Source organism: Mus pahari, chromosome 5 (assembly GCF_900095145.1).
Source record: "Mus pahari chromosome 5, PAHARI_EIJ_v1.1, whole genome shotgun sequence".
NCBI lineage: Eukaryota > Metazoa > Chordata > Mammalia > Rodentia > Muridae > Mus > Mus pahari.
The window spans coordinates 119,991,080-120,008,990 of NC_034594.1; the positions used below are offsets into that span (position 1 = coordinate 119,991,080).

The window sequence follows — 17,911 nt, forward strand, 5'->3', positions numbered from 1 at the left end:
AACACTACAGATACTTGAGCACACATATTTCAATTTGTTTCTGATGCATGGCACTTAGTTCTCTTCCTTTCTTTACGTTATAGTACAGACTTCTATAATGATGGTTATCATAAATTTGTTTTTAATCAATAGAATTTCAGTATATACTTCTGTTGAGGATGAAGTCCTCATGTTTGCAAAAGACATGCATATTTACACTAACTAGCTTATCTTTTATTATTGAAATTTGGAGATATCATACTACACTAGGATTAACAACAGAGAAAAATTAATATACATGTTTTGACAGTGAAATGTATTTGGTAATTCAAAATTGCAATGCTTTCTATTTGACATCATCCTGTAATACTTTGGATCCAAAATAGTCAGCTTGAACTTATAATCCAAGTTCATGCCAGTTTCAAGACTTGTTATTCTCCACATTTAGCAGAATATAATAGTAGTATTATCAAAGTTGTTCAGCTCCTTCACAAGTTTGTACATGCCCTCCCTTCAAGATAACCATTCACAAGTGGGCTATAGACTCTTGGCAAGCCAGAAAGCTTTATCATGACCAGCAAATATTCACTTGGGACAGTGAATCACATGTACGAATTAGAACTAAGATACATACTTAATAAAAGATTTCTAGTGTTATCTTTCCTGTAAGATGGGATAGAACAACCAATAGCATTATTACTATAGCTGAAACAGTATTAATTTTAAAACAGGGCTAGCTAAAGTGTGCTTACAGTATATTTAACCTGGGCTGCTACACCAAAATTCACTTCATTTCCAGAAAAGAAAGAGTTAAAAGTCAGAGGGATCCTTAAGAAACCAAAGATACTTTACCTGTGAGTATTTTTATACAAGACAGGAAGGACCTTAAAATGCTGATATTGTTTCTAAAGCGCCACCCCCCACACACACACATACAACTTCACATTTGCAGGCTTCTATTCTTCCAAGAAAGAGGAAAAGAAAATTTCCAGTGACCCAGCTCCTCCGTGATTTACATACAGAAAGGATATAAATGAATGGAGTGGGGGATGGGTCGCTGAGAAGCAATGTGTTGCCTTTTCAACCGCAGAAAATAAGATTACTTATGAAGAACATTTTTATCCTCGGTAAATGATTAACCCTTCCACCATTCAGGAACTCAGTTTCTACAACAAATAAATCGATTACCAAGCTACCTTCTCTTTCGATTTCTAAAACAGACATACATAATTTGTAAGCTTCAGCAAGACTGAGCTGGAATCCAGGGCTAAGGACTTTCCTACCTGACTGTACTCTCTACACACCTTCTGGGTCATTCAGAGGATGTCTAAAGATAAGGACCCAGAATCTTCCCCCAAAAAATATTTTTAGAAGGGAGGTGATGGCCATTCCGTGGTATAAATAAATAAATAAATAAATAAATCGGTTATAGTGTTATAAGCTTCTCAAACAGGCAAGTTCCCCAGTGGCAGTAGATTTCAGAGAGAAAAGAGGAAAGGAGAAGAGAAGAGAGGGATGGAAACGGAGAAGGAAAGGTTTAGGGAGAGAACTGGGAAGGGGGTGGGTCACAAAAAGAGAAAGGGAGAAGAGTTCAGGCTAATCTTACCCAATCGATCCAGTGATCAGGTGATCGTTTATGCGGAATCATGACACGAAAATGGCTCGACAATGCAATCCACAACAAAGCTATTTCTTTCTCTAGTTTTGCTTGATAACCGCTGGAATCAAAATGCAAGGCAGACATGGCAGAGGCGGCCACTCGTGCACCCCTCCTACCCCACCCCCAGTGGACCAGGGACAGTTCTCGGACTGCCCTAACATCTAGCTTCTTGGAGCATGGTCTTTAGCGCAGGGGCTCAGTACTGAAAGCAAGTGCCTTAAACACAGGCTGCATGATTTAACAAGGAAGTGGGACCTAGGAAGGCTGCTGCCGCCTAGGTAACCCATCACCCGCTTCTGGGTCCTCTTGCTAACCCTCCAAAGCATAGCGCCCTCGAAAACTCTGAGTGACTACGACCTTCAACCATTCACCTCCCAGCCCCTGTCTATGCAAAAATCGCGGAGGATTAGATCAATGCAATGGGACCAGTCGTACTGGTTTATTTGGGGTGTGTGTTAAGTCGATTTTCTTACTATGTCCGGATCAATTTCTGCAAGGGAAAGGGTTCCAGGGAAGTGTTAGTGAAATGCACTAATGGAATACTATTAATCCTAATGTTAATGTCCCCAGCGCCAGTAAACTCTGAAAAGAACTGCGAGTGGGAAGATCCTGCTGCAGGATTTCCGAAGCGCTGCTCTCCTGAATTCTCATTGGATCGTCCCCAGCAGCCTAAATCAGTGCTGCTGCTCTCTGAAGATGACTACAGCCTAGCTCACTAGTTGTCTACTCCCTGTTTACAACACATCCTTTCACTTCTCTTTGGAGATCTGTTTGTCTTATTCACCCTGTTCTCTTGGGTTACCCAGCTTTCTCACTGTGTGGGTACTCCCAGTTTGGTACATTTGTTTGCCTGAGGATTGTCACAAGAAAGGTTCCCACTGTTACCCATTCTCAGAAAAGAAAAGAAAAGAAAAGAAAAGAAAAGAAAAGAAAAGAAAAGAAAAGAAAAGAAAAGAAAAGGAAAAAAAAAAAAAAAGCACTTCTTTAACATTTTTGTCTCTTTTACTTTTGGGTTCTTGGCCCCTGGAATAAGTAGCTTTCATTTGATTAGATGCCACCAGGACCTACTGAGTGTTTCCAACTCCTACTGGCCTGCAGCTCACAACTCTACAGTGCTTTGGAAGATCATGGGATATCTCCTTGAATCATGGATATGTTTCTCTCACAGTCATCTTGCTTCATTAAATTTCCTCTGGTAAGTATTTCTTTGTATGTGATGAGTACTTTATTACTTGTGTTAATTTTTATCTTTTTTAAAAAAATAAGCACTACTTTTTCTTCAATCTCTGTCTCTGTCTCTCTCTCTGTGTTCTTTGTACAGTTAATTTCAGATTGCAAATACTTATTTGTATGACCATTAGTACATGATGGAACTAGTAGGATGTATCCCATGAAATAACTTACCCCAATACCTCCTTTAAAAAGAAAATCTTCAACTATATTATAAATTTCTAGCAGGTAATGTGGACATCACCTTCCCGGAATGTATCCCTTTTGGAACACAGCATTGTACCATTTGAAGGGGTAATTTGTTTTTTCTATTAGTCTATGATAATGCCTATAGGATAGCTACTTCTGAAGGAGGGCTGGCTATGTATTGGTTTGAGAAAGTTCACTAGTCTCTCTGATCCAGGTCAGCAAGTATTCATCTCATCCTAAAAAACCTGAATGGCTGAGGGAGGACTTTGGTTAAGTGTGTCTATTGATCTAGTAGGATCCTAAATACTAACATGTCACTATATGGCAAGGAAAAGAGTCCCGAGTTTTGAAAGCATCATTCTTTATACAATATCCAGTATCTTCCTGGGCACATTGTTCTGGTCATCGTGGTTACTGTCTAGGCAGCATTTTGCAATGCATTTAGATTTTGTAAATTGTGCTGGGGACAGTTAATTGGTCAGGGAGGTCTCCTTTCAGATGAAGAGAGCTCTCAGAAGCCACTGATTATCTGGGTTCTAACACATTGAAATTCAGGGAGGGACTTTACACGAAAAATGTAATTGCCTCTGTCTTCACACTTGCCCACCCCTGCCCTCAGTTTTTAATAAGTATGTTAATATGGTCCCTGTTTTGTGCTTTTATGAACATTTCTATGGTCTTTAACTGATGATCCTTCTCATTCCACTGAGTTGCTTTGAGGAGCATTTAAATGTTGGTTTTCACTTCACATTTGGCCAAGAGTTTGGTAATTATCAATCACAAACATGCACATGTCCATAATCTGTAAAGCACAATTTTTTTTTTTTTGCACAATCCCCCTTTATTGGGGTGGATGGAGGTGAGGATCTATTGTTCAAGCCTCTCCTTCCTAAGTTATTTTGATTCTTCTTTTTTTTTTTTTTTTTTCCTTTGATGGGGGTGTTCTTTTTAATTTCTGGGAAAGAACTGTTCCAGTCATTGATGGCTGACGCGACAATCTAGGCAATGATTTCTTTCTTTTTTAATTCAAAAGCCTTTAAAGCTTCCAGACATAAAAGTACTCCAGCTGCAGCATCGCACCATCCCCCTCCCCCTCCTCAGATTCCAGGGCTTTCCCCTTTGCTTCCCACCGAGTGCGAGAGGAATTGGGGCTCACACAGTGATCTGCACCTCTTGGCGTCCCTCACCCAGCTCTAGTCTACCTGATGTCTTTGCCAGTTCAGTTTGGTCCGTCCTGCCTTACAAGCCAGGGCCATTAGCGTCCGTGACTTCATTTGAAGAAAAGAGGCTTTGGTGTAATTCGCCAATTGAAATACCCTCTCTAGAGGACTACTGCTGTTGCGCAAGGGTGGAGGGAGAGAGAGAGAGAGAAGGGAGAAAACTTTCAGTGCCGTCAGACGGTTTTCTGCTTAATCAGTGTGACAGAGTGAGGCACAGACGTTCGCTGTCTAGGTAAGTGCGTTTTGCTGTGTTAGAACCCGGAGCTCTGCCTTCTGTTAGGGAAATTGACAGGAGAGACAGGCTCTTGCAGCCAAGAATGCTTTAACCAGAGGGCTAGCAACAGGCGAGTGTGTCTCAGAGATTTCGCGGCTGCCCTAGGCGATATCTAAGCCTCCTGGGTTCTGGGGACGTGGAGGGCAAAGCGCCTAGTAGCCTGGCTGGTCCAGGGCTCTGTGCTGGTGCGGGAGCGCTAGGGTGGGGATGGAGTCCCGACCCGCTGGCGAAGGCTACGCTCGCTCTCAGCCCTGCAGCTCACGGTGGACATTTGCAGCCCAGGAGAGTGAGGTTCATAAGAGGGTTTCAACCTCCCACAACATCGACTGTCTAGTTTTCCTGGGCTCGCAAACCTCTTCTGTGGGGAAGAAAGACTTGCTTTTTCTGTAATCTCTTAATACCGTTCTGTGTTGCAATTTCTTTATTATGTTCATGAGCTGAATCTAAGCACAGCGCGAGATGCATCCCCAGGATGCTGCTTTTTAAAAACCCCGATCGTTGCTGCTATCTGCCTGCTTAGTAGAGCTTAGGATAGCTGAAGGACTTTTTTTTAGATCAGTGTTTAAGTATTGCTAATCATCACTCATGCCTTTCCTTCTTCACTAACTCACAGAATCCGGAGGGCGGTCGGGTGAAATGAGTTGGGTTTCAACTTGGAGTCAGGGCTTGGAATGCTATGTTATCCGCAGTCTGAGGCTCAGCAGATACAACCTTACCTTAAAGCCACTATAAAGTTCTCTTTTGCTTCTGCTCACCCCCTTTTCCTGGAGGTGGGGTTGAGAGAAAGAGGACTGATTTCTGGGCTCTCAGCTCCAGCGGTGACCACCAGGGAGGGGGTGGCGCTTCTGGGCTGCGGGTTTCTGCAGCGTCTGTAGCCAAACAGGGGAAGATAGTTGAAGTCTTTGATGGCTGTTCTCCCAGTCCCCAAGAGTTGAAGCTGAAAGCCTTGTACTTTCCTTTAGGTCCAGAATGTGATCAGTTCTCCAGCAGAGCAGGGACCTCCTTGTAAAGGGAGCCTTGGTGTGGAGATTCAGGGTAGGTTCTACTTGAAAGGGTAAAATGCACTTTCTCTTCTGTGTGAGCTGTCAAACAGCTGTTGGAAAAGAGGAGGAGGTGACCTGGGTTACAGATTAACCCTAGCATCCCTTGCAAAGGATTGCCAGACAAATATATGCAAGCAAGGAAGAAAACCCTAAGCTGTAAAGCTGTCAGAGCAGCGTGGAGACAGATGATTCAGAATCTGGGGACTTTTTCTTTTGATTTGTTTTGTCATCATGCAGTTAACCAGGTAAGGACTGAAGGTCTGTGTGATAACAGCAACCTTATAGTCTGTGTTTGACCTATCTTGTGATGATACTTCTATTCCGACCTACAGAAGACATGCGTTTTTTAGATGGTTTTAAGATCCACAACTTCTTAATATTCGCATTCATGAGTATGTTTAATATCATTTGGAGATTCAATGTGCATTCATTTAAATGTTTAATGTGATTTTATTTAAATGTTGAACAGTGGTAGAAAAATCATAAAATGGACCTAGAAGAAAGGCAGTGATGGGGAAGGTATAGAGTTAGAGGAAGGGGTGGGTGGTCCTAATGAAATATGGAAGTGGCACTTGCAGAAGTGTCTTATACCATGTCTTTTGCTGAGGTCACAAACCTTCCTATACAGAGGGCAACTGAAGAACTATCGAGGGCCTCTTGAACTAAAAAAAGTAATTTTGACTATTTGAGAAAATGTTTTGGGGGACATTCTTATACTATCTTTTCAATTTTGAAAACAAAAATGCTCAGGTTTGATATTTAAATTTATTTATAAAATTGGGGGAGGAAGAGGAGATTAACCAAAGGCAGGCTTTTACATGATACCCAGGTACAGATACTTCTAAGTTTAAGAAAAACAACTGAAAAACTGAAAGAAAAAAAAAAGAAGGAGGGAGAAAATTATGGAAACACACCTAAAATAAACTTTTTATTTTTAGTCAAAGTTTGGTAGATATGTAGATTGAGCAATCAATAGATTTCTTCCCCTATCAGATTTAACGTAAGTAGAATAATAAATCTGCATGGTCTAATGTATTTTTTATTATTATTACTGTCTTCATTTTGTTATATTCTGGTTAGAGTTGAAGGAACTGAGAATTTGCAGATAGTGAAGCAGAAAACCCATCAAACCCATCAAATTAATAAGACACCATCATAAAGCCATGTCAGTTGCTAATAGCATTTTGTCTAGGAAATTATCTTTACAATATCTGTGGCAATAATTTTAGTGCTTACATTTATTGACTAGGACCTCTGAGTCAATATTTTTTCTGCTCGTAAGGCTCCCTGATAAAATATTGAATAAATAAGAATAATTGCTACTTTTGGTTGGAAAGCTGCAAAGTTGTAGTACTTTTCTTAGTTGGAAGAAAATGACAGTTTTTGCCCCTCAAGAGAAAGTCATTAACAAATTTCAACTTGCCAGTTCTTTTACATTTTAGTCTCTGGAGGTTGTTGTAAAATCATGCTCATTATATCTCTATGTGGATGTGTGCATCTGTATTCAATTTTGGATTGATGGAGAATATATTATATGAAATGCTGTTTAAGTCATAGTCTTGCAGTGAAATATACAGGAGATCATTTAAGATCACTTACTTTTGACCAAATCAGGTATTATTTCATCCTCTCTTAGGTTATTTTGTTTTAAGAAAACCAAAATTATTGTATAAATGTTTGATTCTTAAATTATAGTACCTGTTGCTTGTTTTCAACAAAATTATTGGTGCACTACAACTAAGCCATCAAATCTAAGTTGAAAGAAGCTTCTATATTAAAGCATAGGTGTTTGGACTCAGATTATATATACATGCACATACCATCCTTACAATTAACTGTATTATTAGATTGATCTTATGAAGTGCAGTGAAATTGCTTTCCCAAATAATTCTTCATAGGTGTGTTCTGAAAGAGGGAGAAGAAACATAGTTGGGGTCTTTATAACTTCTATTTCTTGTTGTTAAAAATTATGTTCCTATCATTTTTCAAATGAAAAGATACTGGTTAGAGCAAGATTCAAAAACTTTTTATTAATATAGAAAATTGACATTAATATTAAAATACTTCCAGTATAAATGAGACTATGATAACAGTATGGGACAAGATTAACATAAATCTATTTTTTTTTAATAAAAGAGAAGCCCATGTATGTTTGTAATTATGTTTAGGATATAGGATCAATGATAATAGTTTTTGAAGACTCTTTCCATTACTTACTTCCCCTCAGAAGAGGAAGTTCACAGGAAAAGCTGAACCTTGGAAGACTTTCTCCTGCATCTCCATTTTAGTTCTACCTCATTTATGTTGTCCTAATAAGACTTGTTCTCACCAGTTTTAATTTATTTTCTTATTTCTTGCACGAGTAACAAAGAATGTTTTCTAAGGACGTATCAAGATAAAACTGGAAGAAGTTAAAAGCAATCATGCTGCAAAAATGCCACAGTTCATCCACTCCAAAGATTCCTGTACCCTTGGATTTCTTAGTCTCAGGATAGTGTTATAACTTCTTAAGAACAAAAGTTGACTCAACCATTTTAATGTGACTATGAAGTATTCTTAGTCTATTGTGTATTGGTGCCACCTGAGTTTTACTATTATTCCATTTTTAAAAGGTAAAATAACACACTTGCTGAGGCATTACAGATGTTGTTTTATTGACAGGTCATTTTCCTTGCATTTTATATTTTTAAGAAAGTACATACAGTTTTAGAAAATGAGGATTTTAATTGTCTGCCTTCTTGCTGTCAATTAATGAAGGAAAATGATGATACTTAGTGGATTTATACTTATCATTTTGATCATCTCCATCCTCAAATGAAATAAAGAGTAGTCTCATATAATAATGTTAAAGTAGTAAAACATTAAATTGCAATTTATAGTGTCTTTTATATATTCACAGTTTACTAAAATGAAGGAGGAATACATCTGAACAGTTAGTGTTTTAATTTAGTAGCTACTTGGTGAATTTCGTTTTAGCACTTTGAAGTATTATTCTGGACCGTATTTCAATAAATCATTATGTATATTATATCAGTTTATAACTTCCATGTTAAAATATATAAATTCCCACTGAGGTCAAAAGATAGAAATACTACTTTCTGTTTTAATATCATTTTTTTTGATGGACAATTTTAATTGTTTAAATAATAAAAGTGTACAACAATGTTTATTCTCTTTTATAAAAGAGAATCGAGTCTCTGAATTTGGAATTTAATCTGAGTACTAATGGGCTTTCCATTAAATCAATGCCCGAAAAGTTTAGCAAGAACTAGTTCATGGCTATCTTAATGGTATCAAATGGCAACCATAACCCGTCACAGTATTCTTCAAATATAATTGACATTTGCATTTTAAGACTCTTATATCCTTTTCAAAAATATTTGATGATTCATAAAGAACATTTGTATTCAATTTCTCACAAATATTTCTATCCCATTGAATGGATTTCACAGATAATTTTTTATATTATTAATCTACTGCTCTTATTAAAGTTTAAAATAAATAACAGAAAGAGTTTTCAAGTGTTTACTAATTTTTATTCAAAGTAACAAAATTTTCATTCTTTAACAAGTGACATAAGTCCAATTGTGATCCAGTGGCAAATTTATTTTCCCCAAAGATGAATTTACATAATTAATACTTTCTAATGGATGGGATACACTGGTACATATTTAGGGATGAAATTGGTGTGTTGTTTAGAGGTTTACTTTCAATTAAGGAAATACAAATTGTGATGCAGAATGTAATATACAATCTACATATTTGACATACACTGATTTGATATCTACTATTTTCAATCTTAATTTATTATTTGTAAAATGTATTATGCCTACAGTTTAAAATATACTTATCCATAGTCTGACCTATTTCACAAATTGTTTTAAGTATTGTTTTAATATATAAACCCTAATTTACCTAGATGCCTTAAGAACACCCAAAGTATAACAAATTCTCCTTAATAGCTAATAAAGGAACTACCATATTATAGTTCCAGCAAATTAAATCTATAAAATACACATTTATTGATTGGATTAATAAATATATGAGCATTACACTCAAACGTATTATAGCACTATGCTATGCAAGAATTATTCTCTCATAATGGTGTGTTTCATTTAAATTCCATTATAGATTTACTGTGAAGAAATACTTACAGATAGACTTATTCTTCCTGAATTCTATATCAGCCAACCTCATCAGGATTGAGCTAGATTTTATTAACTTTTCTGGACTCTTGCATCTTGTTAATTTTTAAATCTATCTCTAGAATATTACACTATTATAAAACAATCTAGCCTTGGAAAGAACAGAACTGAGTGAGCATGAATTTTAGATCGCTCAGTTTCAAATAGTGGCCAGTACATAACATGCAATTTTTTATATATTCACATTTATATTCAAATAGAATTTTTATTTAAAATAATGAGATTCACAGACATAAGCTAGCTTGGGGAAAATGTTATTTTAAAGATTATATTTGAACATTATGGGTTATTCAACTATCATATTTAAAAATCACATGTTTTTCTTTATTGTTCTTGGTAGTGGATTTTGTTTTTGTTTTTGTTTTTTTGTCTAAAATCCCCTAATTCAGAAAGCCAAAGCGAGGGATTTGTTCTGACTTCAAAGCTAGCTAGTCTATGCTACACGGTTTTACCCCAGTCTCAGATATGATGTGAAACCTTGTCTGAGAGACAAAACTAAATAAAGCAAAATAAATCATGTTTATTCTAGTTGTTTATTATTATGTAAAAAACAATATATTTACACTTTGAATACAGGAATCTTTGTGGCTGCTATGAGATATGTTAATTAGCACAAAGTCTTCTATCACAGTTAATGTAAATATATAACACAACTATTGCAATTGGGAAGTGTTTGGGATAGGTGATAAGCTCAGCTGTCTGTTCTGTTTTTAATGAGTAAAAATCCTCATGGCTTAAAACATAATTCTGTAAATGTATATGGAGAAATGAAAAAAAAAACTTTTTTAAGTAGGAAATTTTATACTTAACTGTGAGTTAATACATTGCTGGTGCCATACATTTATTACTCTGTCTATCCTCTTCTTTCCATTATAGCAATCTATTTCCACAACTTTACCACAAGGAACTGACTACCATTATTTTAAATATAAAAAAAATCTTTATTGAATAATATAATCACAGTACTATATTTGAGTAGTAAGTTATATATGGGATACAATTTTGATCATATTTTGTAATGACAGTAAACTCTAGTATGGTGAGGTTTTTTGCATCTTTATTTTTTAATCCAACCATAACTCTAATAGTATTTAAAATGTCATTGTTCAGTTTGTTTGGAAGGTATAAAAATTTCCAGTGTATTGCACATAGGCGGGCGGGAGACCACTACTGCCTTTATTGCATATGAACCTGTCCAGATAAAAGCTAACTGAAGAATCAATTTTGATTTCAAAGAAGGGGCAGCTGCTCCCAAGAACTTCTGTGATGACCTATTAATATGCTTGTTTACTTTCAATGATCCATAGTGCATAAGGCAAACAGAAATTTAATCTACCCATCCATCTCCTACATGGTTATTTCATCACAAAACTGGCCAAAATTCTATATTTTGCTGGCCTTTAGAGATGTTTCAGGTAAACACAACTATTTCCTCTCTATTGATATAATTTATCCATTAAAATGTAGATATTACTAAGTTAGGCCCCAGGTAAGTGTGATAAATAGCTTTTACTGTGACTATTATTTGTGAAATAATTTCTGTTGTGTTCTATTTAGTTGATTTCCAAATTACTGTTCATTTCATAACAACACAACAGGACTATCTAATGGTCACTCTTCTCTAATTATCAAACATAATTTTGCCCACTTTAATTTTTTCTGAATTTTCTCCAAATATATGATGGTTATTGAAATGTGGAATCTAAGCTATATCATCTGTGTGTGTGTGTGTGTGTGTGTGTGTGTGTGTATGTATGTGTGTGTGTGTTACATTTAATGAAAATTTACATTGTTTTCTATCCAAATTTAGTGCATCAGCATTTGAACCTAGTAATAGAACTATTATAGGACTTAAATTAATATTTTGTACAGAATTGTTCTTGAAATTATTAAATTTTCTTAATTTCTATTTTGAGGAACAGTATACAAGCAGATGTTTTCCATTAGAAAAAAAAGCAAAGGACTTAATTTCAGCTCAGTATATTACTAACATCAGGTGGTATGAGACTATTTCATTAGCTAGTATATCTGTCACCCAGGTTAGACATGATAAGGTTAGTGAAGATACACCGTTCAATTAGAAATATGTGCATTTCTGGTATCATCAGTCCGTAGGAATTCAGAAGGTACTGAAGAGCACAACCTACTTTTTTTTAAATATGCAATTCTGACTTAGTTTGCTTAGTAAGATAACCTCTGCTATGTTTTTATTTTTGATTCTTAACAAAAACTATGTATTAAAAAGCTGATAATTGCAGGGCGTGGTGGCGCACGCCTTTAATCCCAGCACTCGGGAGGCAGAGGCAGACGGATTTCTGAGTTCGAGGCCAGCCTGGTCAACAGAGTGAGTTCCAGGATAGCCAGAGCTATACAGAGAAACCCTGTCTGGAAAAAAAACAAAACAAAACAAAACAAACAAACAAACAAACAAACAAAAAGCTTATAATTGTGTATATAAAGCCTTAGAAATACAACAGAAACATGGCTGAGCTAAGCAATGCTAAGGCAGAGGTCCACAAGTCTTTGTAATCTGAAATATTCTCAGCACTTATTCAGCCAATAAGAGAGATGTGGTGCTTGCTCTCCCATTTCATTGTCAGGAATGTCCAAACTTGATATTGTCAATATATTTCTCTTTAAAGAAGATGGATTTTTAATGCTTCAGCCTAGAAAAAGGTCAATTCAAATTATATTTCTATTATGTATATTAAAGGAAAAAATTGAAGAGACAAAGAAGTCAGGAAATGAGAAAAAAGTGTTAGAATTATAATTTTACATTATCTCATTTTTTTTTCAAAAGAATTCTAGGTTCCTTGAATCAAGGACATTTTAATTTAATACTATTTAATTAGTGGCTCATTTAGTTTTAATAATTAAAACAAATAAACTCTCAGATTGATACCACAAGGACTTTCTTCACAAAATTTGTTTTATTATAGTTAAGTGTTTATATGTCATATTCTATAAGGCCTGTGACCCTGTGGGACTCAGTTGTTGATACTAAAGGTATACCAGAAAAATAAGAAATAGTCACAGATCACTGTTTCATGCTGTGAAAACTATCATGGAATTACCGTGTGGATGGAGTGGCATCTATAAATAGGAAGAAGACAAAATTAGGAGCTACCAAAAAATTGTGAATACTTCATACTTAATTTTCTTATACTTGGATAATGGTTATCAGAAATTCTTATCTGAAAAAATATCTTTAATTTTAAGAAATTCCGCTCTGATCTGAATAATCATAAGCTGTTTAACATTTTAAAAAGCTGGGTCTTCCTTGAAAGTTAACTAAATTTAATATTTTCTATGTGTGTAGCTAGAGAACACATTATTATTTACATTTTTTAAACAAAATAACTTTTAATTATGCTGTGACCTTTCTTTGCAAATTGGGCAAACGCTGAGGTATTTTTGGTCCTTCACAACACAAATTTTGTCTGTTTAGTGACCCAATTCTAAAGTTTTCTGGCTGCATTTTAGTATACTTATTTAGACTGTTTCTAGTATGATTTTAGTTAGAAGAAGTATTATTTCTTTTGCTGAACTAATTTATAGTGATCATTTTGAAAATTGTTTGATAGTGACACTATTTTAAAGCAGTTCAACATCTCTACTAAAAGAAAACTGAGGATCATATTCATGAAAGTAAGAGAAGAATGATCATTATCTTGGAGATTTCTTTTATAAAGTATGAGTTATAAGATGTAAGACTATCCAAGAAAGCATGAGAGGTAAAGCCACCTTGAATCTTCGTGTCTGCAATTGTTATTTCCACTCTGTTTCTATAAATTGTCTTCTGTTTCATTGTTCCGAGATAAGAATATATTAAGTGTAATATATTGCCAATTGGCTCTAACGTTCTTCATGACACTTGTTAAAACAAACAAACAAGCAAAAAAACCTGTAGGGTATTATTCAAGGATGGTTTTAATGGGACTTTATAGTAAGAATGCAATGTTTGATTCAGTTCTTTTTAATTTTTAATTATTTTATTAGATATTTTCTTCATTTACATTTCAAATGCTATCCCGAATGTCCCCTATACCCTCCCCTTGCCCTGCTCCCCTGCCCACTCACTCTCACTTCTTGGCCCTGGCTTTCCCCTCTATGGGGCATATGAAGTTTGCAAGACCAAGGGACTTCTCTTCCCAATGATGACTGACTAGACCATCTTCTGCTACATATGCAGCTAGAGACATGAGCTCTGGGGGTACTGGTTAGTTCATACTGTTGTTCCACCTATAGGGTTGCAGATCCCTTCAGCTCCTTGGGTACATTCTCTAGCTCCTCCATTGGGCGCCCTGTGTTCCATCCAATAGCTGACTGTGAGCATCCACTTCTGTGTTTGTCAGGTACTGGCATAGCCTCACAAGAGGCCTCTATATCAGGGNCCCTTCAGCAGAATCTTTCTGGCATGTGCAATAGTGTCTGGGTTTGGTGGTTGATGATGAGATGGATTCCCTGGTGGGGTAGTCTCTGGATAGTCCATCCTTTTGTCTTAGCTCCAAACTTTGTCTCTGTAACTTCTTTTATGGGTATTTTGTTCCCTGTTCTAAGGAGGAACGAAGTATATACACGTTAGTCTTCCTTCTTTTTGGTGTTCTTGTGTTTTGCAAATTGTNTCTTGGGTATTCTAAGTTTCTGGGCTAATACCCACTTATCAGTGAGTGCATTTGATTCAGTTCTTTATAGAACAAAAAAGCAGAAGTTTGTAGTAGATGAGTCAGTGGATGATAAATGAAAAGAAGGAAAGTCAGATGAAAGAATATGCTTGCTTAAAACGTTTTTCAACGTTCTCCCAAAGTGATGAGACTTCACCTGGAAAGTTCAAGAAGAGGAACCCAGACAGATAAATAGGACATTCCTCCATGGAAAGTCTGGATTTTGCAAAAGTGTTTGCAGCACATAATGCTTGCAGAAATGAAAGCATCCAACACTAAGTAAGGACCTATGAAAACACAATTCAGAGAAGCCAGAAGGGAGTCAAATCCAGAAGAATATCTTTATCACAGTACTCTCATATTTCTTTAGTTTTTCTTAAGTCATTTTATTTTTTGTGTATGACTGTTTTACTTGCATGGATATGTATGTACACTCCATGCATCTCTGGAGCTCATAGAGGTCAGAAGGGGGCCTCAGATCCCCTTGAGCCACAGTTATGAGTGGTGAGGGTCATCATGTATGTCCTCAGAATCAATCCCAGATATTCTTACAAGAGTAACAAATGCTTGAAATATCTAGGCCCCTCAAATATTCTTTTAAAACTAGAAATGAGTCCAATTGAATCAAAATTAATTTCCTAACATCAATTTCTGAACAGATTTCATTAGACTGTTTTTGTGTGATTCCTTATGATGCTCACTACGAATTTTATAAAAAATTTTTAACATGCTCACCCATGCTGAAACTCTCATGTTTTAAGCTATCTGGTAGCCCAAAAGGCTCGCACACTTTGTGTTACTAAGAAACATTTTCTCATGTGCTGGACACTGTTAAGGAATGAAACTCACCTTCTCTTCATTTTTCCTAATCAGTCCTACCATTAGGCAGCAGCATTTAATGCCCTCTTTATTGGTAGGACAAGATTGTATTGACAGGATCAAGCAGGAGATTACTTCCCACTGCAGGATGTACTTCCCACAGGAATACTCACCCTCATTAAGATGGAGAGCACTTAGAGCTGTAACTCAGAGGCACTGTATTACCTTCTGAGTTAAAATAAATAAGGAGAAAGGGTCCTCTGGAATAGAGGCTCATCAGAGCTAAATATATAAAAGATTCCCTTATATGGGCAGCTTTAACCTATACAATGTGAAGGATGTGAGAACATTCATATTCTAAAGTGGATGGGAGAGAAACCAATTAAGGACCTACTAAATACAATTCAGAGAAGCTAGACTGGAGTCATACCTACAAGAGTAGGTTTATTACAGAATTTAAAAATATAGAATAATGTAGTACTCGTAGATCAGCATAGTGTGAATCTTTAGTATCAGAAGACATAGTGAACTAGCCTATAAAGTTAGGGGGGAAAGAGTTAAACTCAGCATATTTGCTTAAACTTTACTATGCACAAAATAGCATGTGCAATGTTAGGAGCCACAGGAGGAGCTAAGTAAACACTGAGAAGGAGATTCTGTATTCTGAATAGATGAACAAAACTATGAAGAGGCTATCACCAGAATATTGAAAATGTTCAGAAAATCCTGAGGAATCTAATATATCCTTAATTTATTATTCTAATATGCTCTTAATTTTAATACTTATGAACAATTAATTTGTTAAAGAAAGTTATGTTTATCATTCCAAAAGAATTTAATATCAATGTTTTTTTCACTGATAATTTTATTTAGTCCACTAATAACTAGTCTAGTTAATTTGATGACTTTTGAGACATATATCTCTCTGTGATCTATAGCTCTTTGGCTTTAAAAGATTCACAAATACATTCTAATTGTTGAAAAAAAAGCTATCAATGCGAAATAAATTAAAATTTTTGTAGTTCTCATTTATGTCAAGGATACCAGGATAGCTAGTGTTAGAATATTCCCACTTCTACATATTACATTTCATACTTCTTAGAAAATAACGTAATCAAGCAATCATTCTACATACCCACTAAAGTGAAGCGAAGAAGGTAGTCCTGTATGTGTGTAAAATATATGGGTAAATATTGTAACATGTTTGTAAATTCATTCTGTTAAAAAATGACAAAATCTAGTTTATTTCACTACAGTACAATTCATTACCTTTTAAAAAAATCCAACACATAGTATAAGTAAAACAATTTTAGGATATTTTAATGTCAAAATTGCAGACTGTCATTAACATTTCACTAAAGCAATAAAGAAATGTAACCTCACAAGTCACTAGGCCACAAAACCGAACACCAAAAGTCACAAACATGTAGAAACATGCACATACTCAGAGAAATTTGCTGTTTTATGTTTGTGTAGGGATGTGTTTTTTAAATTTACCATTTCTCGGTATTTGCTCCAATGCTGATTCATTTATTACAAACTTCATTTTTATAAAGAATACACAGAAATGTATTAACATATGCCACATTGTATATCAAAATAAGAAAATATTAGTGACAGACTTGTCATATCAGAGGGTTTGGTGGTTGTTAATTTGGTTGAGAAAACTGTGTAAAGATCACACGGTTTTGACAGTCATATTCTTTTTCTCCTTAGTTATCGAATACATTCCAAGTTATCAATCCTTTTGACATTCTACAGAAAAGGCATTTTAAGCTTTCAAATTTCAGTCTCCATTTTATTATTATCGAAATTAAGAGTGACAACACAGTGTAATATACATTGAGAACCACACTGAGATCTACTCTTGGTTCTTCTGGAAGAGGATCTGTTTGATGGTAACACATGTTTTTTATTGGTAGAAATTATTTTTTAAAAATGACAGTCAAAATGTTACTTGTGTCTCCAATCATGATAATATGCTTGATCTTGATACCCCTTTTCGATGATGTGGTATGGGATATTTAATCACTTTTATAACTGTGTCAATGATTTTTAATATCAAGACGGTTTTGCTTGTGGCTGCAGTGATGTCTCTGAATTGAAAGTCCTTGCTGATATAGTAGAGGAACCAGGTTCTGTTTTCAGAACAGAAATATTCCCGTAGTATATTCCTCACCGTAGAAGCAGTATCCCTAGTCAAAAGAGTGACCTACATCCATCAAATTATCACATTTTGCACATTGTAGATAATATTCATCTGTATTGTGGCTTTCTAAGTTATGAACTATACCACACTGAAATTGAGCAATCTCTGTTCAGGAAAAGTGCTGAAAAATTAGAGCTAAATATATACTTTTTAACCCATTATTCATTTCTTATAAATATAACAGATATTTGTTTCAGCGTCAGTCTTTATTTAATATCCAATAATTAAATTACATTCATGTATTATATAAATTATACCCTATATATTTTAATTTTCAGAATGTTATATATTATTTGATTCTATATTTTAAATGTCTTCTTTAAATGAATATATTTTATATATGTGTGTTTCTTAAAATAAATATAGCATTTGCATAGCTAACATTTATTTTATAGTTTCTGTGTTTTATGTTTGCCAAC

At 35.3% G+C, this 17,911-nt stretch overlaps 1 protein-coding gene across 4 annotated transcripts in view; it reads left to right on the forward strand.

Annotated features, from left to right (window-relative positions):
• Positions 1-1,454: 1,454 nt before the first annotated feature.
• Positions 1,455-17,911, forward strand: part of Brinp3 (BMP/retinoic acid inducible neural specific 3) — a 361,134-nt gene continuing 344,677 nt past the window's right edge. Inside the window, exons 1-2 of one of the 4 annotated variants that reach the window (XM_029539331.1) lie at positions 4,254-4,510; positions 5,515-5,587. The gene's annotated coding sequence lies outside the window, so the exon portion shown is untranslated. The other 3 variants (XM_021198220.2, XM_021198221.2, XM_029539332.1) reach the window with 3 other exon arrangements.